Here is a 20,961-nt window from a genome sequence, read left to right on the forward strand (position 1 = left end):
GGAGAAAAGGGAACCCTCTTGCACTGTTGGTGGGAATGTAAATTGATACAACCACTATGGAGAACAGTATGGAGGTTCCTTAAAAAACTAAAAATAGAACTACCCTACGACCCAGCAATCCCACTACTGGGCATATACTCTCAGAAAACCATAATTCAAAAAGAGACATGTACCACAATGTTCATTGCAGCTCTATTTACAATAGCCAGGACATGGAAGCAACCTAAGTGTCCATCAACAGCTGAATGGGTAAAGAAGATGTGGCACATATATACAATGGAATATTACTCAACCATAAAAAGAAACAAAATTGAGTTATTTGTAGTGAGGTGGATGGACCTAGAGTCTGTCATACAGAGTGAAGTAAGTTAGAAAGAGAAAAACAAATGCCATATGCTAACACATATATATGGAATCTAAGAGAAGAAAAAAAAAAAGGTCATGAAGAACCTAGGAGCAAGATGGGAATAAAGAGACAGACCTACTAGGGAATGGACTTGAGGATATGGGGAGGGGGAAGGGTAAGCTGGGACAAAGTGAGAGAGTGGCATGGACATATATACACTACCAAATGTTAAACAGATAGCTACTGGGAAGCAGCTGCATCGCATGGGGAGATCAGCTCAGCTCGGTGCTTTGTGACCACCTAAAGGGGTGGGATAGGGAGGGTGGGAGGGAGGGAGATGCAAGAGGGAAGAGATATGGGAACATATGTATATGTATAACTGATTCACTTTGTTATAAAGCAGAAAATAACACACCATTGTAAAGCAATTATACTCCAATAAAGATGTTAAAAAAAAAAAAGAGTCATGTACCACAATGTTCATTGCAGCACTATTTACAATAGCCAGGACATGGAAGAAAGAGAATAACAAATACACATATATATGGAATCTAAAACAAAAAAATGTTTCTGAAGAACCTAGGGGCAGGACATGAATAAAGATGCAGACGTATAGAATGGACTTGAGGACACGGGGAGGGGGAAGGGTAAGCTGGGACGAAGTGAGAGAGTGGCATTGACATATATACAGTCCCAAATGTAAAACCGATAGCTAGTGGGAAGCAGCCGCATAGCACAGGGAGATCAGCTCGGTGCTTTGTGACCACCTAGAGGGATGGGATAGGGAGGGGGGGAGGAAGACGCAAGAGGGGGGGGATATGGGGATATATGTATACATACAGCTGATTCACTGTGTTATACAGAAGAAACTAACACAACAATGTAAAGCAATTATACTCCAATAAAGATTTTTTAAAATAAATAAATAAATATTATTTTCATACCATTCCCTCTGTTTAGGGAGTAATTAGGGAACAGAGTTTGAGCTGTGGATCAAATCCAGGACCTGTCACTTAATAGCCTTCTGGTCTCAAGCAGGTTACTTCACTTAGCTGAGCCTTGCTTTCCTCATCTGTAAAGCAGAGCAAACTCGGCTACACTCATAAGATCACTGTGAAGATTAAATATGTTAATACTTAGGAGAGTAATTTCACCAGAACTTGGCATCTAGGAGTTTTCCAGACATGCTTAAAGTACCTATCCTCCCACAGCCCCACCAAAGGGAAATTGGGTCCCTGTAGTCTCTGCTGTGTAATGTCCATGTTGGTGCTCTGGGATCCCACCTTCTACTCAGCCACAGTGATTGGACCAAGGTAGTCACCTGACCCCAGAGCAGACAACGCACAGACCAGTCAGCAGCCATAGCCAACTGGCGTGGCTCAAAGACAAACAAACAAATGAGCAAGTTGGGCTGATCAAATTCTTCTTTCTGGATTTTAGATAGAAAAAGAGGAGGCTGAAATAGTTAACAACGAAGGAGAAGATAAAAAAAAGAGCAAGATGGCCGTTTTGGTGGTATGACATGCCAAAATCATGGGTAGGCATACTTTATGAGCAAGTAGAAAATTTAGGAGTGGAGACTAAGACCTCTATATAAAAAGGAGAACAAAGCAGACATGCAGAAAAAGGTACAATTTTCTCTCAGTTCCTGAGCTTTCTGTTCTGATTCCATTTCCAGTCCATGGGAATCCTTAGAACAGCCTCCTTTTTAGTGAGATAACTTGGGTGGAACAAACGAGGTCTGATTAGGCACTCAATACGTGTTAGTTCCCTTGTCTTATTTACTTATCCGGTTATTTGTCTCGTCATTTATCCATTAATTTATGTATTGAGTTAAATAATTCTTGACCACCTACTATGTTGCAGTTACATCATATCTGCCATATTTATACTGAGGCCTTAAATTGTATCCTTCCCAAATACTATTTTTGCATTTATCTAGGCATGGGAGAGCAAGACAAGACACACAGGAGTGACTGTCATGGTGAGGGAGATATTTAGGGAATTAGTGCAAGGCTCATCAGATGTTCCTGGAAGGGGCTGCCCTCTCTTAATTCTGAGCAGCTGAGCCCAGTGAGCTCCAGCATCAGCCCCAGAGCCCAGAGTAAACTACCAGATTTTCAGGTCTGAAATCGCTCTTTCTTTTATGTCGCCCAACATGCTCAGACTTGGAGAGGGACCTTCACAACATCTTCCGCTGGTCCTGCCCTCCGTGGCTCATGAACTGTGTTTCTTTTCTCCTGCTCATTCCTTAGACTTTCTCATATACCATCATCTGGCACAGGGATGTTGACAGCTCAGAGTAAACCAGCCTTAAATCTGTGGGTCATTTTCCTCTTTCAGCTTAAAAAAAAAAGGAGAAAAGTGGAGGAAAGTCTGCTCAGTCTCTCTTAAAGAAGGGTGAAGACCGAGATGCACAAAGAGACAGTGTCAGAGATCTTGGGGCAACTGGCTGGTCTGAAGAGGTCTGCAAGCTCAGGTTCACATTTATGTCCAAATGTTAAACAAACAGATGGCTTGTCTCGTGAATGTTGATTCGTTTCACGCTCCGCATTAGGCATGTTTTCAAAGAACTGCCGCTAACAGCAGAGTAGGTGTCATGTTCCTACCCGGCGGAGGCCTGGAGTCCACTCACCTGGTCAGGCACTCCAACCTGGTTCTTCAAAGATGCCAGTGGGAGAGGATGGCCTGTTCTCAGTATCTCTGCAGCCTAACAGATCCTGCCTGTTTATCCACAGTAAGACTGCACAGGCTGCCAGAACATCAAACCTCTTCTCTTTGGCCTGAAATAGATATTAACCCAGGCTGGCTGTGTTTGTCATTCCCAAGTAACTAGAAACCTGACTTGGCAACAGGGACCTCTTTGATTAATACCAGACAGGCAATCAATGAATCTTTCGATTAAATAAAGCTAATTTGGTGGATAGGTGAAAATCTTTCAAAGATAAGATGGGGAAAATAAAAGGTGAGCTTGGTGGGGAGACAAATGGAAATATTCTTGCAGGACTTTATTGATAGAGCATTTCAGCTTTCCTGCATTCAGGCTGTAAAAAAAACACCCTCAAGAGGTCCCTGCAGGCAAAACACTAGGGCCTTCCTAAGGGGGGAAGTTAATGGTCCAAACTACCACCCTCCAGCATGCTTTAAAACGTCAAATTGTGGCTTCATCACGGCTGGGCTGGCTTCCAATCAGGCTGCTAAAAGAATGAAATTCTGCTTTTTCAAGAAGAAAGAGGATGAAGAAGAGAATATTGTCAGTAGGGAATTTAATTCCTGGCAGGCCATGAAGTGTTAAATCCCCTGTTGGATTCTGTGCCTCGTACTTGTTTAATGAATCTTGCTGACGGAGCCATAAGGAGCGCAGTCAGAAACAAGGCAATTACCAGCTGGTGCTGAGGTGGAGTGAGCCTTTCCAACACGCGATGGCAGCACAAGCCTGCGTTGGAAGCAAAGGCTCTACTTGAGGGCAGCAAAACCCCTCCAGCCCCAAGAGGTTTTTATTCTCCTTGAATTTTAACCAATTGTATTACATCTTTTGTCTCCAGAAGGACAGAAATATGTTTCCTCCTTCCCTCTAACTGATTTTAAGTCTCCTTTTGTTCAAGCTCTGCTAAAAAGAGGAGAGAGCCCTATTTCAAGGGTTGACCTGCTTGAGACTTCTATTAAGTAGGCCAAATAATTATACCCCAAAGACAAACCTGTTCTCTGAAAACCACTCTCAGTATTGTCAGGAGCAATGCTTGTGCTACGTTACCCCGCTGACAGGCCTCCAGGGAGCGGTCCTCTTCCCCTAGGGAGGTTTTAGCTTTCTAGTCCAAACCTAATTGTTTGTTTATTGAACAAGAGTCACCTGCTGTTACCTTCCTCTCAGGACTAGTTGGCATATTTTAAAAGGTGATAAATTTGCCCTTTGGCTTCAAGGTCCTATTACTAGAATGTTCATTGTCATTTTTCAAGTAATAACATCACTTAATGAAGATACACAGCCTCAAATGTGTATTTGGTTATTTGTTCAATAAATAAACAATATTACTGTTCTCATGGTCTTCCTTCCATACTGACTCCCCGTGCTTATGACAGCAGCCCCCAAAACAATGAAGAATCCTTGGACATGGCTCTCTCCCCAAAACAATGAAGAATCCTTGGACATGGCTCTCTCTAGCTTCCAGAACTTTGTGTGTGCAGTTACACTCTGCTGAAAGCACTCCTGCCCCCTCTCTTTACTTGACTAATGTCACTACCTTCTCTAGTTCTCAATCTAAGTGTCACTTCCTTTGGTAAGTATGTCAGTTGTCAAGGCCAAGTCCACATGAAATGGCCTTCCCATGGTTCCCGTACCAGCCTAAACTTTCATCATTACAGTCCTTCCAGCATTACGGAATAACCTCAGGTTGATGAATCAGTATTCTACCCCCTCCCCTACCAAAGACTATAAGCTCCTCAAGAGCCGCATCTCCATCTGGCTTAGTTTACCCTACAGCCCTTAGCATGAAGGTGCTTAATCAATATTTATTGAATTAAATAACTGTAGAATTAAAAGCATGCTAAAATTCGTGAACTTACTTTCTTAATTTTAAGAAATATTTATTTTGGTAACCTATTTGCAGCCCTCATGCTTATTCTCTTATCTCCTAGTTGTCTTATTCTTTTGTGTAATTTTAATAACGAACGTAATGTGATGCAAAGCCTAATGTTGCCTCTAATTACAAGCTCTAGGAGAATCTGCTGTGACATTTATCCTTCTGTGGTGAATTAAGATCACTTGTGTTCTGCTGCTTGTTTTGAAGGATCCAATCTCCTTTCCCCTTGATGTCTGCCCAGCCATAGCATCGGCCAACTTTGCTGGTTTCAAACCTCAGGCAGAGTTGTCAGACCATTTGAAAAGCAATAAACTGTTAAAGTGCGTAATAATAAGGGGCCAACTCCCAATTCTGAGAGTTAAGAAGTCTCAGCGTATGTATTTTTTTTACCCTGTTTTGCCAGCATGGAGGGATCTACTGTTCGCCTTCCTGAAATGATTGTCCTTAAGAAGAAACGCAAGGCATACTTGCAACTAGATGAAGGTCACAGCATCGGGGCTCCGGGCTCTACAGGTCGAAGTGTGGTGGATTGCATTGGCCTGGATCCTGAGGATGTGGACGCTATGTTGGAAACCCACCAAGGGCTTTGGTGCTTCTGAAGGATACATGGGAGACAAGAAGGTAAGTGGGCTGTGAGAACAAAGGATATAGGTACTGGCTATGAGATTTGGGAACTCACCTTTAGCGTAGAGCGTCCTGATGTGGGATGAGGGAGTCTTGATTGTGTTTGTGGCTTAGACTCATGGTGTTTGTGGGCTTCACACTTCAGCTGCCTGGTGGTGACTGGTGAATTAAAGGCTGGTTCTGTTCATTGTTGTTTTCTTATTGGAGCTTTATTCTAAACTGCTTGCTGGTCTGAGTAGAGAATACCCTCTTGTCTGAAAGAATACAGCGTGGCACTGCCTGTTCACCACAGTCTTCTGCTGGGTTTGAATTGTCTCACAATTTCAAAAGTAGTGGGGTTGTCGTGGCAGCCATGGGAATAGGATACCAGTCCCCTTGCCCTTGGATGCAGGTGCGTCTTGAGTGAGCATAGAGACGGGAAGAAAAAAGATCATTTTGCTAGTTCTGGTGTATTACAAGGTGTCGTATTTTTCAGTTTAAAAATATGGAGAACTTTGAGGCATTTGAGAATCAATGTGGCATGGTGGAAATGGTTGAACCATGAGACAGAGGCCTAGGTGTGAATATTTCTCTGCTAACTTTGTGAGTCCTTGGGCAAAGCATTTATGCTTTCAATTTCCTTATCAGTAAAACAGATAAGTATGCCTAGTTTATAAGATTGTAGTAGGGTTTAAAAAATAATGTATATCTATGCTACAAATGGATGAACCTTGAAAACACCATATTAAGTTCAAGAAGTCAGTCAACAGAAGGTCACATTTTGCTTGATTTCTTTTATACGGTATATCCAGAATCTGCAAATCATAGAGACAGAAAGTAAATTAGTGGCTGCCAGGGGCTGAGATGTTGGGGAAAGTGGAAAGTGACTGCTAAAGAGTATGAGGTTTCTTTTGAAGGTAATGAAAATGTTCTAAAATTAGATAGTGATAAATGTTGCACAACTGTGAATATACTAAAAATCACTCAATAGTACACTTTTCAAAAGTTAATACTATGGTATGTGAATTATATTTTAATAAAACTGTTGTTTCAAAAACTGCAATGTAAGTCAAGTATTTGTATGTGGCACATGGTAGGTGTTCATAAATGTCTTTAATTCCTCTTTTTCCAGTTTTTTCTTATTTTTCTATTGAGGGGTAGTTAACAGATTATATATTATATTAGTTTCAGGTGTACAACATAATGATTCAATGTTTGTATACATTACAAAATGATCACCACAAGTCTAGTTAACATCCTTCACCTTATGTAGTTACAAAACTTCTTTTTACTCTCTTAAAAGTTTCAAATATGCAATACAGTATTATTAACTATAGTCACCATGCTGTACATTACATCCCCATGACTTATTTTTTTTAACATCTTTATTGGAGTATAATTGCTTTACAATGTTGTGTTAGTTTCTGCTGTATAACAAAGTGAATCAGCTATATGCATACATATATCCCCATATCCCCTCCTTCTTGTGTCTCCCTCCCCTCCTCCCTATCCCACCCCTCTAGGTGGTCACAAAGCACCGAGCTGATCTCCCTGTGCCCATGACTTATTTATTTTATAACTGAAAGTGTTTACCTTTTGAACCCTTCACCCATTTCACCCACCCCCACCTCTGGCAACCACCAATCTGTTCTTTGTATCTATGAGCTTGTTTTTTCTTTGTTTTTTATGGGTTTTGTGTGTGTGTGTGTGTGTGTGTGTGTGTGTGTTTAAATTCCACATATAAGTAAGATAATACAGTATTTGTCTTTCTCTGTCTGACTTATTTCACTTAGCATAATGCCCCCAAGGTCCATTCATGTTTTCAGAAACGTCAAGATTTTATTCTTTTTTATGGCTGAGTACTATTTCATTGTATAGGTAGATAGATTAGATAGATAGATAGATAGATAGATAGATAGATAGGACATTTTCTTTATCCATTCATCCATCAACGAACCCTTAGGTTGTTTCCATATCTTGGCTATTGTAAATAGTGCTGCAATGAACATGGTGGTGCATGTATGTTCTCAAATTAGCGTTTTGTTTTCTTTGGATAAATCTCAGAAGTAACACTGATGGGTCAAATGGTAGTTGTTTTATCTTTTTATTTTTCTTAGGAACCTACGTACTGTTTCCTATAGTGGATCACCAATTTACATTCCCATCAACAGTGCACGAGAGTTCCCTTTTCTCCACATCCTCACCAACACTTTTTATTTGTTGTCTTTTTGATAATAGCCATTCTAACAGGTGTGAGGTATCTCATTCTGGTTTTGATTTGCATTTCCCTGATGACTAGTGATGTTGATCATCTTTTCATGTGTCTGTTGGCCATCTATATGCCTTCTTTGGAAATATGTCTACTTGATCTTTTTAAATTAGATTGGTTTTTTTTGCTATTGAATTTTATGAGTTCTTTAAATATTTTCTGTGTATCAGATATATGATTTGCAATATTTTCTCCCATTCAGTAGGTTGTCTTTTCATTTTGTTGATGGTTTTCTTTGCTGTGCAGAAGCTTTTAATTTGATATAGTCCCACTTGTTTATTTTTGCTTTTCTGGATTTTGCTTTTGGTGTCAGCTTCAAAAAAATCACCACCAAGACCTATGTCAAGGAGATTACTGCCTATGTTTTTCTACTAGGGGTTTTATGGTTTCAGGTCTTATGTTCATGTCTTTAGTCCATTTTGAGTTAATTTTTGTGTATGGTGTAAGATAGTGGTCCAGTTTCATTCTTTTGCATGTGGCTATTCAGTTTTCTCAACACCATTTATTGAAGAGACTGTCCTTTCCCATTGTATATCCTTGGCTTCTTTATCATAAATTAACTGACCGTATATGTGTGGGCTTATTTCTGGGCTGTCTATTCTGTTCCATTTATCTATGTGTCTGTTTTTATGCCAATAGTATACTGTTTTTATTACTATCGCTTCATAATATAGTTTGAAATCAGGGGGCATAATGCCTCCGGCTTTGTTCTTCTTTCTCGAGCTTGCTTTGGCCATTTGGGGTCTTTCATGGTTCCATACATATTTTAGGATTGTTTAATCTATTTCTGTGAAAAATGCCATTGGAATTTTGATAGGGATTGCATTAAATCAGTACATTGCTTTGGATAGTATGACATTTTAACAATATTAATTCTTTCAATCCATGAGCACAGAATATCTTTCCATTTATTTAGGTATTCTTCAATTTCTTTCATTAATGTCTTTTACTTTTCAGTGTGTGGGTCTTTTATTTCCTTGGTTAAATTTATTCCTAGGTATTTTATTCTTTGTGATGCAACTGTAGATTGAATTGTTTTCTTAATTCCTCTTTCTGATAGTTCATTAGTAGTGTAGAGAAATGCAGCCGATTTATATATATTAATTTTGTATTCTGCAACTTTACTTTTATTTTTTAACATCTTTATTGGAGTATAATTGCTTTACAATGGTGTGTTAGTTTCTGCTTTATAACAAAGTGAATCAGTTATACATATACATATGTTCCCATATCTGATTTCATGTATTAGTTTTAATGGTTTTTTGATGGATTCTTTAGGGTATTCTGTAACATCATGTCATCTGTGAATAGTGACATTTTTACCTCTTCCTTTCTAATTTTGATGCCTTTTATTTCTTTTTCTTGCCTTATTGCTCCAGCTAGGACTTCCAATACTATGTTGAATAATGTGGCAAGAGTGAGCATCCTTATCTTGGTCCTGAGAGGAAAAGCTTGAAGTTTTTACTGTTGAGTGTGATGTTAGCTGTGGGATTGCTATATATGGCCTTTATTATGTTGAGGTATGTTCCCACTATACCCACTTTTTTTTGCAAGTTTTTAGCATAAGTGGATGGTGAAGAACTTACTTTTTCATATAACATAACTATGGATCCATTGTTGGTTTTGAGACCTCTCTTTCACTTGAATTTCAATATATTGTTTCAGCTGAGTGGGGGGATTATAATTAGAATGTGTAGAGAATTGTGAAAATCTCTGAGTAACTCATGGTAATGTGTCACAATGTCATCTGTATTATATTTTTCTATAGGGTAAAAAATGTCTGAGTATCATAGCTCACAGGATCAAATAAATATCCCTGCTTGGCAGTTGATTTGTTCTAAAATCTGGCCCTATTTTTACCTCCACCTTTATTGCCCAGTTGGTACTTTTCTTCCCTATCAGGTATGTGTCTCACTTTTCCAGACATATGCCATCCTCCTCTCACTTTTGTGACTTATTCTGACCACCTGATTTTGGATGACTTCCCTGGTGTCTCTTTATTCATGCAATTCCCACTCAGCCTCACAAATGCGCTTAGGTCCTCTCTTTGCCCAGAAGTTTCTCCCCACTATTGAAGTCCACAGTGATTCTCCATCTCTGAAAGCCAACCCCCAAGGGTCTGTACCCAGAGACCATGACTTCTGAAACCAAAATCACAACTAGATTAAAATGGATTATGCTAGGATACCAGAAAATGCTGTATTCTAACTGAAAGTATAAACTATACATTCTGCTTATTCTCCAATTATTTCCTGTCATAAGCATATTCTCCCCAACCAAAAAATAAGCTACTCAATGAAAGCTTTGTGTTACGTGTTTTTGATATCCAGGAAGCTCCTTATTTGAGTCTAGGCATGAAGTAAATACTCCATATGTTGATTTGTGTAGAGAAGGCCACTCTGTAAATTGACTGATTAATATGAAAAAAAATCTATAATTATTTAACCTATTCCAAGTCTCAGCAGCCTTATCACAAGAACAGATTTGCACCTAAGAACGTGAGAGGTCCCAGGCCTTTTCCTGGTCCCAGGAGGACTTTGGGCTAGCACTTTAACAGGAATTCAGTGTTTCCCAGAGGGCAACATTCAAAGGACTTCAAAAGCAAGGAGTGAAACAGCACTGGATTCCATGGAGACAGACCAGAGGGCACCTGAGAATACCTTTCCCCATCACTACCCCACCTCATACATACATATGTGTGAGAGTCTGCAAAATCCTTTCTGATTTATGCATTGGCCTAATAATTCTGCCTGTTGGTGGGATAGTCACTTAATTCTACTCCATTTCCTGAGCACTCAATCAAAGGAAGATGACAAGTGTTCTCACCATGTTTCTAGATAGCTCACAAATTAAAAACCTTAAGGTTTTCTGCAGTTCCCGAAGCAAAACCAGAAAAGCTGAAAGATGACTGGTATGATTAATACATTTCTCAGCACTAGGACATTGTTATTTTATTGCTGGTACCAGTGACATCATTTTTCATAAAGACACCATAATTGTCTTTGACTGTCATAAAAGGTAAAATTCATTCTCATGGAAATTGAAGAGAACATTGCAAAGCTTCAGTCGAAGGGAGACTAAATGATACAGATGATAAAATGTCCTGGCTTTAAATTTGTCTGTAAACCAGGAGTGAAACTACAGAGAATTAGGCTTGAGATGAAGATTGTAATAACCTGGAATTAGTTTAGGCATCCCTCTAATCTCATTTTTTCATGGTGTAGAACTATTCATTGGGAAATCTGTTTTCCTTCAGTGGCCAATATTTCAGCTGTCTACTTCCCAAATGAAAATACTAAAAGCGGGAGGAGACGAAGATACTAACTGAAATATATCTTATTGGAGATGGCAGAAGCAACTCACTTCTCGCTAAATCACACAAAACTGAAGATATAAAGCAAACGATATGTAAAAGTCCTTTGCTCAAAATATTGAGGCTCTTGTCTACTAAGCTGTCAGAAATTCTTAAGGACAAATCCTAGAACCATCACACACAAATTTCTTCTCAACAGACTGAAATGAGGAAGCCTGGACACATATTTAGGAACTCCCTGCTTTGATGTTATATGTCAAAGTTCCTTCCTCCTCCACTCCCACCTCAATATGAGCAGAAGGAAATTCCTTCTGCTGCCAAGAGCCTTAGAAAACCTTTACATTATTAATTTTTCCATGGATTCATTGTGTTTTGGAAGCCTCACAAGAAGCTGAGTGCAGAGTTTGAGGGCAATAAAACAGCAGAACAAATGGCAAACCTTTCATCTTGGCACCATGGACTGGAGCATGCATCTGTGCATTCCTCTCTGTGCGGCTGGAAGGCTGTAAACTTCTCAAATCTGGTCCTCGGTTTATGTTATTCACGCAACTGGTCTTTCAGTTACCGTATGGGAGAAAGCCCTTTAAAAAAAAAGGCAACATTATGGGCCGGTGATTCTCAATTTTCACGTGCATAGATATCGCTTGGGAGTCTTGCTAAATGCATATTCTGATTCATTAGGTCTGTGTGTAGGGCCTAAGACTCTGCATTCCTAACAAGCTCCCAGATGATGCTGATGATGGAGGTTCATGGACCACACTTTGAAATGAAAGGGGTTAGCTCAACATAGGGTTAACTCACCCTATGCCAGACTGGGCTTCCGGCAATTAAGTCAATGCTTGCACTTGACTTAAAACAAATTTGAAATTAGTCCAATTCATAACGTTTGTGAAGATATCCATGTCATTTCCATTTGGGGCCAGTACTTGCTAGGCAATTAAAACAGATTATCACTTAACCCAGGGAAGGAGGTAGGTGTAAAAGGAAGAATTCTTTGATCATTTACTTAGGCATTTTTCATTCTCACTTTGCAACTGTGTATCTTGCTTCCTTGTTAAAAGTAGCTAATGCCGATTTTATCTTGCAGTTTTATTAAAAAGCTCATCTTAGCTAAGTACAAATCAGTCTCAGAAATGTCACTGTAGCCCGTGTGCATCAGGCACAAGGATTAGACAGAGCAAAGCTTTGCATGGCCTGTTTTATTTTGCTCACCCAAAAGGAGTCTCATGTTCAGTTCCAAGCCAGAAGTCATTTGGGGTGATATTATATAGAAATTCCACTAATTAAACTCACTAAACTATGACCAGCTGGTATTAACCCTCTTGTTAGGTCACAAATTGCTTCCTTCTCTTGTATGAAAAGATATCTAAGAGCTCCTCTGTGTTTTGAATTAGTTACAAGCTCTCAGGAAAATGACCTCAGAAGGCATGAGCTTGGCACGCAGCAGTGATCAGAAAGGGATTTGTGTGTGTGTGTGTGTCTACTGTCCATGGGTGAATGCGCATACCAGGCTACATGTGATAGGGAAAAAAACTGTAAAGCCTGAATTTCAGATGTTGGTGCAAAAATATCAGCATCATAACCTAAAGGGAGCATCTTCCCCAGGGGAAATAAAAAAAAAAAAAAAAGTAATTTACCAAAAGATCTAGTAAGGTCCAGAAAAGGTCCGAAGAAATCCAAAATCCATTAAAAAATGGTATGGGAGGCCATTTTGCCCCATATTCCAGGCAACACTTAAAAAGTGTAAATATTTACTAAGCACCTGTCATATACATACTAGTCATTCAGAAGTCATTAGAAGAGCCAAAAGCAGAGTAGGGTCAATGTATTCATTCAGCTAATATTTACTGATGCCTGCCTTCCACTAGGAATACAACTATTGCTATCAAGGGACCTCTTGGGTAGAGAGTATTGTTTAAGACCTCAACAATGTCTTCTCCTGTCCTCTGAAATTAAAGCTCAGGGGAGGCAGGTGTTCAAGACAGTTGTGTCACATGTTTGTATAAGGTTTGGGACACACTGTAATGTGGTTGCACATGTCAAAAGAGGTTCATGAGTGAAAGAGGACTTGAACTCCATAAAGTGTGTAGAGTAAAAGTAAAGAAGTAGCAAAAGCGTTAAGAAATATTTGCCCATTTGGGATAGTTTTATCTATTAAGAAAGACAAAAATAAAAATGCATACTACAAAACATATATGTCTAAATAAATAACATAATATGTATGTATAAATAAACAACGTACACATGTAAAGTATGTATTGATATAACTAAGCACTGTTACATCAGAAAACAAGTATGCTCTCTCCTAAGAGAAGCTGAAAGGATGAGCAAGTAAACTGATGGTAGGAAATATATCTTGTTCACTCTTCTAGCCCCAGCATCCAGCACAGGGTCTGGTTCATGATGAGTGCACAAGATTGTCTGAATAATTAACATATAAATCTTCGTTTATTCATTGAGTTCCAGGTCAGAGGTGAGATGCTCCATGAGTATTTCTGGAATCACTCCCCCAGGTCTCCCCAGCCTGTGCACTTCTAGCTCATCTGTCTGCTATTTTAGCTGCCACTGCCTTGTCTTCATCAATGGCAGTTTCAAATACTCTCCAACCATGCTTGAAAGTTCTGAAAGCCAAGAATGATTTCTAATGCTTCCTCAGAGATCCCTTCAACCACAAGAGCAAAATGCTGGTGGAGTGATTGCAGTGACCGAATAACCTGCTGTCTTTTAGTTTAAGATCATTTGATTCACTGTACAGGGAAACTGTCTTGAAAAATACAGAAGATGCAGAAAGAAAATAATTCTGGTCAGTTGGGACAAAGTAATTTAAGGTTGGCAAAGGTGTAGACCATCATTCTCAAACATGATTGATAGAATAGCTCCATCACCCTGTTGTGCAGTTTTACTACAACTACTACAAATTTAAATTCATATGCCTTTTAATATTTCCACTTCTAGGAATTTTTTCTACAGTTATGCCCGTGTGTGCAGTGATCTGTGGACAAAGATATCTATTGCAGCATTGCTTGTGGTAGCAAAATACTGAAAGTAAACTAAATGTGCATTAGTATAAGAATGATTCAGTGAGGTCTGGTATATTCATCTAGTAAAAGATAATGCAATCAAGAAAAGGAAGAAAACGAGCTCCAAGGCACACTGTTAAATGAAAAGAAGTCAGAGTACAGAGCAGTAGGCATCATTGATGGTTTCAAAGGAATGTGCAATACATAACTAATTATAGGTGCATAGAATCTCTTTTAAAAGATGTACAATAAACTGGAAACAATAATTGCCTCTTGTAAGGGAAACTTGGAGTAATAGAGACCCTTAAATTATCATGTAGACTTTTCTGTATCATTTGTATAGTTTTTACCATGTAACCACATTGGTTTTTAAGGTAAATTTTATAAAACTACTGTTTAGGAAAACAGAACAGCTTAAGGGTATTCCGATACTACAGTAGGTGCCAAATCGGGCTACAAACACTCCAGCAATACTCCAATCACCGTTTCCTAGCATTCTGCCTCAGGATGGCAGTCTAGTTCTTCCATTTTTTCTTTCTCCAGCAAAAATTTAATTTGGTTTCCTCTGAGTGTTCTCTGGCTTCACCTGCAACTTTGGAGTCCACAGTGAATTTAATTATTAAGGAGCTCCTTCCCCAGAAAAAAAGACTTTGGTTTTATTATATTTAGTTCACCTGATCTTTTTCTTGTCTAACTTTCTTTCTCTTTTAAATTCTCACAACTAGTATTTACTGATGCCTGCCTTCCACTAGGAATACAACCTGGTACAACAGTCTGGCCTCCCCCCACCACAGAATGCACAGTGGAGTTTTCCCCTTACCAGCTTGATAGGTGGTCAGCTTCCAGAATCTTGCCGTAGCTAAGGAATAACGTTTAGACGCCCACCTTAGATGGTTTGTTTTCTTATCATTCTAAGTGATGTTTTTATTTTATTCCCTTCTAACCCCAGTTTCTCTGGTTCTATGTATTCTTCTTTACCCACTATGGTATTTTTTTCTCAATAAAATATTTTCTTCCTACAAAATACTGTAGGAAAATCTGTAGGGTCAACATGGGCTTCTCTGGGTTAAGGAGAGATGGGGACGCTGACCCACCTGCGTGTCTTTTCTTCCCCTTGCCCATTTGTCCCTGACTATCCACTCTCCTCACCCCAAACCCTTCAGACAATTTTGAAGTATCACCAAGGGTACCTAAGGTTGCCCAGTAGAGTTTGAAAACCTCTCTGTAGAACAAGGAAAGCCAGCAGTAAGGGAAACTTAAGCTCAAGTCAATATTGTCAGAAAGAAGGCAAAGTTACTCTGGTGTGGTTGGAGAAGGAGTAGCTCCAGGACCCAGGTCTTCTAGTCTGAGCTACAGAAAATGCCTAAAAACACTTTGTGTACCAGCCTTCCAGGACGACCACAACACAAACAGTTAAAGGGCAGCTGAACAGATTTCTGCTTTCCAAAAACCTATATTTTTAAAGAGAAAATAAAAAGGATTTTAATTTTTTATGACTCCAAGAAAATACATTATCAAAAAAAAATTAGACCTATAAAACCTGTTTTTCTGATTTTTTTTTAAAAAACACATTTTTAAAAAATGATGTGCTAGAAAGCTCTGGTTTTGGTTTTTGTTTTTTCTAGAAAGCTCTGTTACTTTCAACCAACTCTCCCTCACTAGTCCGAGGCAGGGTTAAGACAGCCATGGGTCGTATTCCTTCAGTGGACAAGCTCCCTTCTGAGGCAAAAGATTTAGCAGAAAGCACCAGGGCCTTGGAGCCTAGCTGGGCTCAGATCCCAGCTTGGCCATTAACGTGGGCGTGCTGCTTGGCCACAGTGAGCCTCATGCAACAGAGCTAGTGCTTGTAAGCAGTGTGGTGTCGTAGTTAACAGCATAGAGTCTGAGCCACATGGTCCTAAATCCCAGTTCCAGCACCTTCTAGGTGTGTTATGTTGGGCAAGTCTTAACCACTCCATGCCTCAGTTTCCCCACCCGTAAAGTAGAGCAAATACTAGTACCTACCTCATAGGGTTGTTAGAAAGATTCAATGAGTTATTTTTGTAAAGCACTTGAGAAGTACCATAGAAGTATTTGTTAAATATCAATGCATAGTAACATTATACAGTAATATTTAAAGTATACCAGAAAGGGAAAGGGAACTAATAAGTGCAGTGGATCAGGACTGGGTTTGAGGTATATTAGAAGTGGATGGTTTTCATCTTAAGTCCTTCTATCCTCTATGATGTGATTTTTTATTATTGTTCATGTGCCTTCATTACTTTGATATTTTTTAAATACTTAAGAAAATAAAACTCACAGTATTAGATATGAAATATTGGTCAAGTTTCTTAATTTTAGTGAGTCTGTTTCTTCTCATAAGATTAGGACGATAACCCCATTCAGTGTTTGTTCCCTTCCTATCTACTTTGGGAAGGAAACACTGTTTTTGAAGTAAATAGGACAACTAGCTATGTGACCTTGGAAAGGCGTGCAATCTTCCTCACCCTATTTTCATCATGATTGCACTAGAAGATCTCGGAAGTTCTTTTCAGCTGTGAAGCCAAGGCATGATATTTTGTTACCTTTTTTAGCTTTGAAAAATACAAATGTATTATTTTACAGTTCTGTAGATTAGAAGTCCAACACTGACTGGTCTCACTGGGCTAAAATCAAGGTGATGACAGATCTGCGTTCCTTCTTGGAGGCTCTAGGGAGGAAATTGTTATTTGCCTTTTCCAGCTTCTAGAGGCTGCTCTCATTCCTTGCTTCTGATCTTCCTACATCTTCAAAAGCAGTATTATCTGGTCAAGCCCTTCTCACAGCATAACACTCTGACCGCCTTTTCTACTGTTTTTTTTTTTTCTTTAACCCCCTCGCACTTTATTTCTTTTAATTGAGGTCAAATTCATGTCATGTAAAATTAACCATTTGGGTTTTTTTTAAATTGAAGTATAGTTGATTTACAGTGTTTCAGGTGTACAGCAGAGTAACTTAGATATAGATATAGATATATTCTTTTTCAGATTCTTTTCCATTATAGGTTATTATAAGATTAAATATAGTTACCTGTGCTGTACAATATGTCCTTGTTGTTTATCTATTTTATATATAGTAGTGTGTATGGGTTAACCCCAAATTCCTAATTTATCCTCCCCACCCCAGGGTTTCTTTTTTTAATTTTATTGAAGTATAGTTGATTTACAATGTTGTGTTAATTTCTTCTGTACAGCAAAGTGACTCAGTTATACATATATACATATATATTCTTTTTGATATTCTTTTCCATTATGGTTTGTCATAGGATATTTAATATAGTTCCCTGTGCTATACAGTAGGACCTTGTTGTTTATCCATCCTATATATAATAGTTTACCTCTGCTAATCCCAAACTCCCAACCCTTCCCTCGCCTACCCCCCCATCTTGGCAACCACTAAAATTAACCAATTTAATGTAAACAATTCATTGGCATTTCATGCATTCACAATGTTTTGCAATCACCACTTCTATCTAGTTCCAAAACATTTCATCCCCCAAAAGGAAATCCCATGCTTATTGAGCGGTTGCTCCCCATTTTCTGCTCTCTCTACCCTTTGCAACCATCAGTCTGGTTTCTATCTCTATGGATTTACCTATGCTGATACTTTATATAAATGGAATCATATAATATTTGACCTTTTGTGTCTGGCTTCTTTCACTTAATATTTTTGAGCTTCATCCTGTATTACCATGTACAAGCATTAATTCCCTTTCATGGTTGAATAATATTTCATTGCATGAATATACTACAATTTGTTTACCCATTTTTCAATTGACGGACATTTGGACTGTTTCCACCTTTTAGCTATTGTGAATAATGCTGCTATGAAAATACTTGTGCATGTGTTTGAGTACCTGTCTTCAATTCTTTCGGATAGTTACCAAGGAGTAGAATTGTTGGGTCACATGGTAATTACATGTTTAACTTTTTAAAGAGCCACCAAACTGTTTTGCACAGCAGCTGAACCATGTTACCCTTAATTTTAACACATCTCCAGAGAACTACACTCCCTCCCTTTCATGGGACCCCCTTCAGCTAACACCTCCCAGGATTGCAGGGGTTCCTCTGACATTTACTAAAGCAGGAAGCCACCTAACGAACGTTCTGCATGTTAAAAACTGCCAGAAACTCCCAGGAGACTGGCAAGGCTTTCTAAAGAGCTGTAGACCTTTGGAAACTTGGATGAAGCTGCCCTATGCTGTCACAGACACAGGCTCAAAATATGGTAGATGTTTTGTAAATGTGAGAAGTAACGTAAGGTCAAATGAGCCAGCTGGCTTTTAGAAGTTGAAAAGAAAAGCAATTGCAATTTCACAGTCTTCATAAAGTATTTCTTTAAATCGAACCTTTTATTCATTTGAGAAAAGCATGTTAACTGCCTGCTATGTGCCTAGCGTCATGCCCTGATTAAATAACATGATCCCTGTTATCAGAGAACCCGTGAGCTGGCTAGGAGAACATATGGTAAACAGATAATCATGTTAGAGCCTGACAAGTGCTAAGAACAGGGTTGGGCAGAGTGTTGTCGGGGTGCAGGAGATGGAAGAGTTAATCATACCTAAGAAGCTGAAAAGGGCTTGACAGGAAAAATTTTCAGCTCAGCCATCAGGCATGAGTAGGAAGGTGGTCCTCAGAGACGGGCTGAGGCCTAGGCTGCTATGATCAAAGGCTTGGGAGTACACAACTGCAGGGCACAGTACAGGGAATCTTGAAACAATCAAGTATATCTAAAAATAATAGGGCGTGTGAAGGTGGGTATGAGAGGGTGTAATTGGAAAGTAAATTGGTCTTATTCCCAGCCAAGATGAAGTGACCCTGCCAGCATGAGACTGACCCCTTAGAAAGCAGCCCACCCCTGACAATGAGAGGCCTCTGGGGTATCACTTACCCACACTGGCTAAGCATTGGCATCAGGCACATGCAGCAATGTGTGCCTTACTTCTGGGGGTGCCATTTAGAAGATTTCAAGACCTCAGAAGGGCATTTCTCTGAATTTCTAAACGTATTTGTCAAAATCCTAGAAAGCTCTATTGTATAGTATATAAGCATATAAGCTTTGCAATAAAATAGCCTTGGGTGACTGTTTTTTCCCTCTAAGTATCAGTTTTCTTACCTATAAAATGGGCCTCATGAAAATATCTGCCTTGTGAAGTTTTGAGAGGATTAAATGACCAAAATGTGCATACAGTTCTGTTTTTGTTTTTTTTTTTTTTTATTTATGTCTGTGTTGTGTCTTCATTTCTGCGCGAGGGCTTTCTCTAGTTGCGGTAAGTGGGGGCCCCTCTTCTTCGCGGTGCGCGGGCCTCTCATTATCGCGGCCTCTCTTGTTGCAGAGCACAGGCTCCAGACACGCAGGCTCAGTAATTGTGGCTCACGGGCCTAGTTGCTCCACGGCGTGTGGGATCTTCCCAGACCAGGGCTCGAACCCGTGTCCCCTGCATTGGCAGGCAGATTCTCAACCACTGCACCACCAGGGAAGCCCTACAGTTCTTAATATAGTACTAAGCACATAGTAAGCATTTATAAATGTGACTTAAGATTATTCTTAATGAGAAGCTCTAGGGATTCAAACTGACTTGGTATCTAGGGAAAACTGTATACTTCGACTTCCTCTTATGAAACATTTGGGTCAAGGGGTCAGTTAAAGCGACAAAATCTTTATCACCAAAATCCTGAAAAGATCTGGACTTTTTTGTTAGTTGGCTTGGAAAGGAAAAAAGTGTATGCTTTCTGGTTCTTGGTTGCACCCTAAACAGATTGCTTCTCTTGGGAATTTCCCAAGAAGTGATCTCAGCAGAGACAGCACACATCTCTGTGATGATATTTCCCTATACTTCTTGAACATGTCCCTGGAAAAAAAAGGTCAAGAGTGACTAAGGGAGAGAACTCAAGATTTTAATAACAGTAGTCTCCTACTGGCTGACAGAATTTCATGTATATTACATGAGTGCTTCCTATTCAAAACCTTGCAACTTCTCCAAGTTTTACATTCCGGACTGTCTAAGTAACTCAGCAAAAGCTGAACCTACCTTGACGATGCTCTATCCTGAGGTGAAATTACATTTAGAGAAATGGAGATGATTCTGACACAGCTTAAAGACTTTTCTTCGAAATCTGTCACATTTGACAACTGTGTCCGGGCAGATGTTTACACTTTTCAGCATGACAAAGAGGAAGACAGACCAAAGTGATCAAGTTCAGACATTGAACATACCTTGGCTTCACTCAAAAAAGAACTGGTAAGAACATTGGAAATATTATTAAATTTACATAAAGAGAAATATGGGAGGCAACATAAACAGATCAGGGAAACCATACCTGGGAATTAGGAAACATGCCTGGTCAATTCACAATAAGTTTGAGAGAGCAGAAAACACTGTATTTTTACGTGCAGAGCATCTTTTCCTAAGGAAAAGTTTTTCTTTTTTGTTGGTCTTTGTTTTGTTTTTAACAAAAGCAAGAAATGCCTGCCATAATGGCAATGTATGATTTGCTTAAAATCTGACAATTTATATAGTCATTAGCAATTATTTGCCATATAACTACATTTCCTCTGATAAACCAATGAGTGACTCAGGATCACTTCTTCATGTGCTCTACTGCTGTTTCTAGGCTATTCTTAGCTCTGTAATCTGTAGGGAACTTCCTGTGCTCTGAAATTGTCTAAGATCTGCCCTTATTAGATGCTGCATTTTCATCAAACTTAAAAAAATGAGGCATATGGACTTCACTTTAGAAATCAAACAAACGTTGCAACCTTCTGGAACTTCCCTACTTTAAATCTTGCCATTGTATTTGGAAAATCATCGC

This window comes from Balaenoptera musculus, chromosome 17 (genome assembly GCF_009873245.2).
Source record: "Balaenoptera musculus isolate JJ_BM4_2016_0621 chromosome 17, mBalMus1.pri.v3, whole genome shotgun sequence".
NCBI lineage: Eukaryota > Metazoa > Chordata > Mammalia > Artiodactyla > Balaenopteridae > Balaenoptera > Balaenoptera musculus.